Below are 6,735 nucleotides of genomic sequence, written 5' to 3'. Positions count from 1 at the left end.
GACTGAGGAGAGCCTGCCCTGTCTGCCAGCTGAGAAGCCGATGGCAACCTTTGGGACTCTCTCAGTAGAGTGGTAAGAATGGACAAGGCTGTGAAGGACTAAGAAGTGGGGAAACTATGGCAGAGAGTGCAGGTTTCGAGAACTGCAGAAGCGAAGAGAAGACGGCAGTCATGTGAAAGGGCGACTTGGCACATAGGAGGCGTTCCTAAATAGATCTGTTTGTATAAATGTGTTCTTGATACAAATATTTATTTTTATAAATATATGTTAATATTATAGGAGAGATGGAAACAGTGTTTGGGGACAGTGGGGGAAGGGGGAAGGGAGAAGCCACATTTACAATGGAGTTCTTAACAACAGAGATTGGCCAGGTCTGGGTAGTAGAGGATGGGTTCCCAGTCCAGGTGGAGGCCTTAGACTTGGAAGGAGAAAGGAAATTCCTGAGAGATGGGAATAAAGGCATGCAGGGAGGGTAAAGAAAAATGGATACTGGGGTGAAAGAATTGCTTCCTTGGCAATTTTACCAGAAACACAAAATGACTCTGGCCCTTCCACATTTATGTATTTAGGTGGCTTCCAGCACCTCCTGAGCCTCATACAGATTGCAGAAATTTCTTTTACTGGATTAAAAAAGGCCTTCCCCTAGCATGTTATAGCTCTAGCCTGGACAAGGGGTTTGACGGCAGGCCCAGAAAAAGGGGGTGACACTACCAAAGTCTCCAGAAAACCAAAATGCCTCCTTCATTCCAAGCACAAAGGTCAGTAATAATCCACAGCCTGAATGCTAAGTGTAGATGAAAAAAAAAAAGCAACCTTAAACTATACTATGTGCACTCTTCCATTTTACAGCTCTGGCAAAAACAAGCAGGAGACAAATCCCATTTACAAGGACAGCAAAAGCTTGGTCTCCTACCTGACCCAAGCTCTCTCCGTGCATCATAAATATTTCTATAGTCATAAATATTACTGATGAGGAAGCAGAAGGCTCTTAATTGGCTCCAAGTCATTTCATGGTGGAGGAAGCTGGGGAAATGCACTGAATAAAAATAAGACAAAGTGAGGGATCTCCCTGGAGGAAATTAAAATCTAATCTATCTCTGATCATGCTATATCTAAAGAACTAACTGAAGATCTTACAGTATAAGGAGCATCCTCCCCCACCAGCTCAGTGTTTTTTCTCAGGGATGCCAATTCACTTCTGGTTGAGTTCCATGGCAGTTGATATTGTTCATGATGATCCACTATAAGGAAAGAAGGAAGGTAACCAGTATTTATTAAAAATGAATAGCAAGATAATGGCCAAACAAATGGTGGTATGTTCATACAATAGAATACTAATCAGCAATAAAAAAAAATGGACCACTAATCACATGAGTTTCAAAAACATGCTGAGTGAAAGGAGCCTTACATAAGAGTACAGACTATATCATGAAAAGCAAGTTCACTGCACACTGCTTGTCTGAGTCTGGTAAGACAGAAGAGCCACACATACGAGTTACATGAAGTGGGTTTATTCCTTACAGATAAGCAGCAAGGGATAACAGAAGCCTAGGATTCGTTGTGACCCAGTCCCTCAAGGCTCAGAAAACTGCCTGGGGTGGATGAGTTTGACTGTGAATGCCTCACTTGCACTGCAGCTGAAGGCGGCAGCCAGCAGAGTGCTCTGGGTTTTAGACCCAGGGGTACTGTAACACACTGGGCTAGAGTATTGAAGGAATCCTATTTCTGGGTAGTGGGGAACAGGCACAAAGCCCAGGTTGTTCTGGCCAGCTTCCCCTTATCTCAAGATGTTGCATTTCCAGCATATTCTACAGTTATCCTTGAGCACTACAAGCAAGAAAAGGGGAATAACTGGCTCAGTCTGAGGCCACCTGAACAACTGTCGTGCATGTGATCCTACTTATATGACGTTCTATAATAAGTACTTTATAGAGGGAAAAAGAATCGGAACAATGGTCACTTCTAGGGTGAAAGAGGAAAGGACTGGGAAGGATCATGAGGGAACGTTCTTTCTTTTTTCCTTTTTACCCAGTCTAGGACATCTTGCTATAGCAGCATGAGGGAACTTTTGGTGGTGATACAAATGTATATATCTCGATGGGTGTTTGGATTACACAGGTGTTTACACTTGTCAAAACTCAGCAAATGTATCCTTAAGATTCATGCATTTCATTGTATCTAAAGTTTACATCAAATGAAAAAGCTAACCAAATACTGAACTCTAGTTTGATATGCATGCTGAAGTATTTAGGGGAAAATGTACTGACACCTGCAATCTACTTTAAAATGAATCACTAAAATAAGATAGATTAATGGGTAGATAGAAGAATGGAGAGATGGATAGATAAGTGAAGAAGCAATTTTAGTAAAATGCTAATGGTAGAATCTAGGTGGTTAGTATGCAGCTATTCATGGTAAAATTCTTTCTACTTTGCTATGTGTTTGAAAATTTTTACAATAAAATGGAAACAAATAAGTGATGTGATTTTTGAAAAATAGCAACCATTTATTGGGTGCCTATGTATACCAAATGCCTTACATACATTTTCCCAATCCTTGTATTTTCCTGATTTTACAGACCAGAAGGTCAACATTCAGAGAGACTAAGTGACTTGCTCAGAGATGCACTGCTGTAAACAGCAAAGCTAGATTTGCTTGGTTTGTTATATGAATAGAATGTGTAATGAGCAAGTCAGGGCATTTGGGATATCCATCACCTTGAGGATTAATCCTTTTTTTATTTTATTTTTATTTTTTTTAAGATGATGTCTCGCTCTGTCACCCAGGTTGGGGGTGCAGTGGCGCGATCTTGGCTCACTGCAACCTCCACCTCCCTGATTCAAGTGATTCTGCTGCCTCAGCCTCCCAAGTAGCTGGGATTACAGGTGCATGCCATCACGCCCAGCTAATTTTTGTATTTTTTGTAATAGTGAGACAGGGTTTCACCATGTTGGCCAGGCTGATCTGGAACGCCTGACTTCAGGTGATCAGCCCACCTTGGACTCCCAATATACTGGGTTTACAGGTGTGAGCCACCGTGCCTGGCCTAGCATTAATCATTTCTAGGTGTTAAGAACATTTCAAGTCCTCTCTTCTAGCTACGTTCAAGTATTTAATATATAACACATTGTTGCTAATTACTCTCCTCTGTCATGGAACATTGTAACTTATAACTTCTATCTAACGGTATGTTTGTACCCTTTAACCGACCTCTCTTCTTACCCCCTCCCACCCGAATGCCTTTCCTTGCCTCTGGTATCCATCATTCTGCCTTCCACCTCCATGAGATCAACTTTTTTAGCCCCCACATGAGTCAGAACATATGATATCTGTCTTTTTGTGCCTGGCTTATTTCACGTAACATCATGACCTCTAGTTCCATCCATGTTGCTACAAATGAGAGGATTTCATTCTTTTTTTGGCGGAGTAGTATTCCACTGTGTATATATACCACATTTTCTTTATCCATTCATCTGCTGATGGACACTTAGGTTGATTCCATATCTATGCTATTGTGAATAGTGCTGAAATAAACATGTTTGTGCAGGTAACCCTCTGATACACTGATTTATTTTCCTTTGGATAAATACCCGGTAATGGGATTGCTGGATCATATGGTAGTTCTACTTTTAGTTTTTTAATTTAATTTAACTTAATTTTTTTTGTACTGACAGGGTCTCCCTATGTTGCCTGGGCTGGTCTCCAACTCCTGGACTCAAGTGATCCTCCCATTTCAGCCTCCCAAAGTGCTGGGATTATAGGCATGATTATAGGCCATCACACCCAGCCCATTTCTAGTTTTTTGAGACATATCAATACTGTTTCTCATAATGACTATACTAATTTACATACCTACCAACAGTGTATAAGAGTTCTCTTTTCTCCACATCCTCAGCAGCATCTGCTACTTTTTCTAATAATAGCCGTTCTAACTGGGGTAAGATGATATCTCACTGTGGTTTGATTTGCATTTCTCTGATGATTAGTAGTGTTGAGCATTTTTTCATATGCCTGTTGGCCCCTTGTACATCTTTTGAGAAATGTCTATTCATGTCCTTTGCCTACCTTTTAATGAGATTATTTGTTTTTGTTTTTACTGTTGAGTTGTTTGAGTTCCTTGTGTATTCTGGATATTAGTCTCTTGTTGGATGAATAGCTTGCAAATATGTTCTCCCATTCAACAGGTGGTCTCTTCACTCTGTTGATGGTTTCCTTTGCTGTGCAGAATCTCTTTGGTTTAATGTAGTCCCATTTGTATATTTTGTCTGTGTTTTTGAGGTCTTGGCCATAAAATCTTTGCTAGACCAACATCCTGAAGTGTTTTCCCTGTATTTTCTTCTGATAGTTTTATAATTTGAAGTCTTACATTGAAGTCTTTAATTTTTGTATATGGTGAGAGTTAGGAGTGAAATTTCATTCTTCTGCATATAAATATCCAATTTTCTCAGCATCATTTATTGAAGAGGGTGTCCTTTCCTCAGTGTATATTACTGGCACTTTTGTCAAATATCAGTTGGCTGTAAATACTTGAATGTATTTCTGGATTCTCTGTTCCATTGTCTATGTGTCTCTTTTTATACTAATACCATGCTGTTTTGGTTGTTATAGCCTTGTAATATATTTTGAAGTCAGATACTGTGATGCCTCCAGTTTTGTTTTTTTTGCTTAGGATTGCTTTGGCTATTCAGGCTTTTTTTTTTTTTTTGGTTCCATATGAATTTTAGGATTGTTCATTCTAATTCTGGAAAATTGATGTTGGTATTTTGACAAGAATTGCAGTGAATCTGTAGATTTACTTGAGAAGTATAGTCATTTTAGTGATATTAATTCTTCCAATCCATGCACATGGGATGTCTTACCCTTTGTTTGTGTGCTTTTCAATTTCTTTTTTGTTTTTGGCTTTTTTCTCAACTTTTATATATGGGGGTCCGTATGCAGGTTTGTTACAAAGGTATATTGTGTGCTGCTGAGGTTTGGAGTACGATTGAAGCTTGTCACCCAGGTATCAAGCATATTACTCAATACGTAGTTTTTCAGCCTTTGCCTCACTCCCTCTCTCCCCCATCTAGTAGTCCCCAGTGTCTATTGTTCCCATCTTTATGTCCATGTGTACCCAATGTTTAGCTCCCACTTATAGACAAGAACATGCAGTATTTGATTTTCTCTTTCTGCATTAGTTCACTCAGGATAATGGCCTCCATCTCCATCCATCTTGCTACAAAAGACATAATTTTGTTATTTCTTCTTCTTCTTCTTCTTTTGTTTACCTCTTTTTTACTTTTTTTTATTTTTAATTTTTGTGATACATAGTAGACATATATATTTATGGGGTACATAGATATTTTGGTACAGGCATGCAATACATAATAATCACATCATTGAAAATTTGGTATCTGTCCCCTCAAGCGTTTATCCTTTGTGTTACAAACAATCCAGTTACACTCTTTTAGTTATTTTCAAGTGTACAAGTAAATTATTATTGACTAATAGTTCCCCTATTGTGCTATCAAATCATTCTTTCTTGTGGCTGTGTAGTATTCCACAGTGTATATGTACCACATTTTCTTTAACCAGTCCACCATTGATGGACATCTGGGTTGATTCCATGTCTTTGCTATTATGAATATGTCTGCAGTGAACATATGCGTGCATGTGTCTTTTTGGTAGAATTATTTATTTTCCCTTGGGTATGTACCCAGTAATGAGATTGCTGGATTGAATAATAGTTCTATTTTTAATTCTTTGAGAAATCTCCAAACTTCTTTCCACAGTGACTGAACTAATTTACATTCCTACCAACAGTGTACAAGCATTCCCTTTTCTCTGCAGCACCACCAAAATCTGTTATTTTTTTACTTTTTAATAAAAGCCACTCTGACTGATGTGTGATGGTATATCATTGTGGCTTTGATTTGCATTTCTCTGATGATTAGTGATGATGAGCATTTTTTAATATGTCTGTTGGCCATGTGTATGTCTTCTTTTAAGAAGTGCCTGTTCATGTCCTTTGCCCACTTTTCAGTGGGGTTATTTGCTTTTTGCTTGTTGATTTGTTTAAGTTCCCATTAGATTCTGGATATTAGATTTTTGTTGGATGCATAGTTTGCAAATAATTTCTCCTATTTTGTAGGTTGTCTGTTTACTCTGTTGAAAGTTTCTTTTGCTGTGCAGATGCTCTTTAACTAGGTCCCACTTATCAATTTTTGTTTTTGTTGCGATTGCTTTTGAGGACTTAGCCATACATTATTTGCCAAGACCAGTGTTGAGAAGGATATTTCCTAGGTTTCCTTCTAGGATTTTTATAGTTTGAGGTCTCACATTTAAGTCTTTAATCCATCATAAGTTAATTTTTGTATATGGTGATGGGTAGAGGTCCAGTTTCATTCTTTGCATATGGATAGCCAGTTATCCCAAAACCATTTATTGAATAGGGAGTCCTTTCACCATTGCTTATTTTTGTTGACTTTGTTGAAGAGCTGATGGCTGTAGGTGTGCAGCTTTATTTCTGGGTTCTCTATTCTGTTCCATTGGTCTATGTGTCTGTTTTCGTACCAGTACCATGCTGTTTTGGTTACTGTAGCCTTGTAGTATATTACCTTGAAGTCAGGTAATATGATGCTTCTGGCTTTGTTCCTTTTGCTTTGGATTGCTTTGGCTATTCAGGCTCTTTTTTTGGTTCCATATGAATGTTAGAATACTTTTTTCTAATTCTGTGAAAAATGATATTCATAGTTT

The sequence above is a fragment of the Gorilla gorilla genome, chromosome 1 (genome assembly GCF_029281585.2).
Source record: "Gorilla gorilla gorilla isolate KB3781 chromosome 1, NHGRI_mGorGor1-v2.1_pri, whole genome shotgun sequence".
NCBI classification, from domain to species: domain Eukaryota; kingdom Metazoa; phylum Chordata; class Mammalia; order Primates; family Hominidae; genus Gorilla; species Gorilla gorilla.
This window is presented reverse-complemented; position numbering follows the sequence as displayed.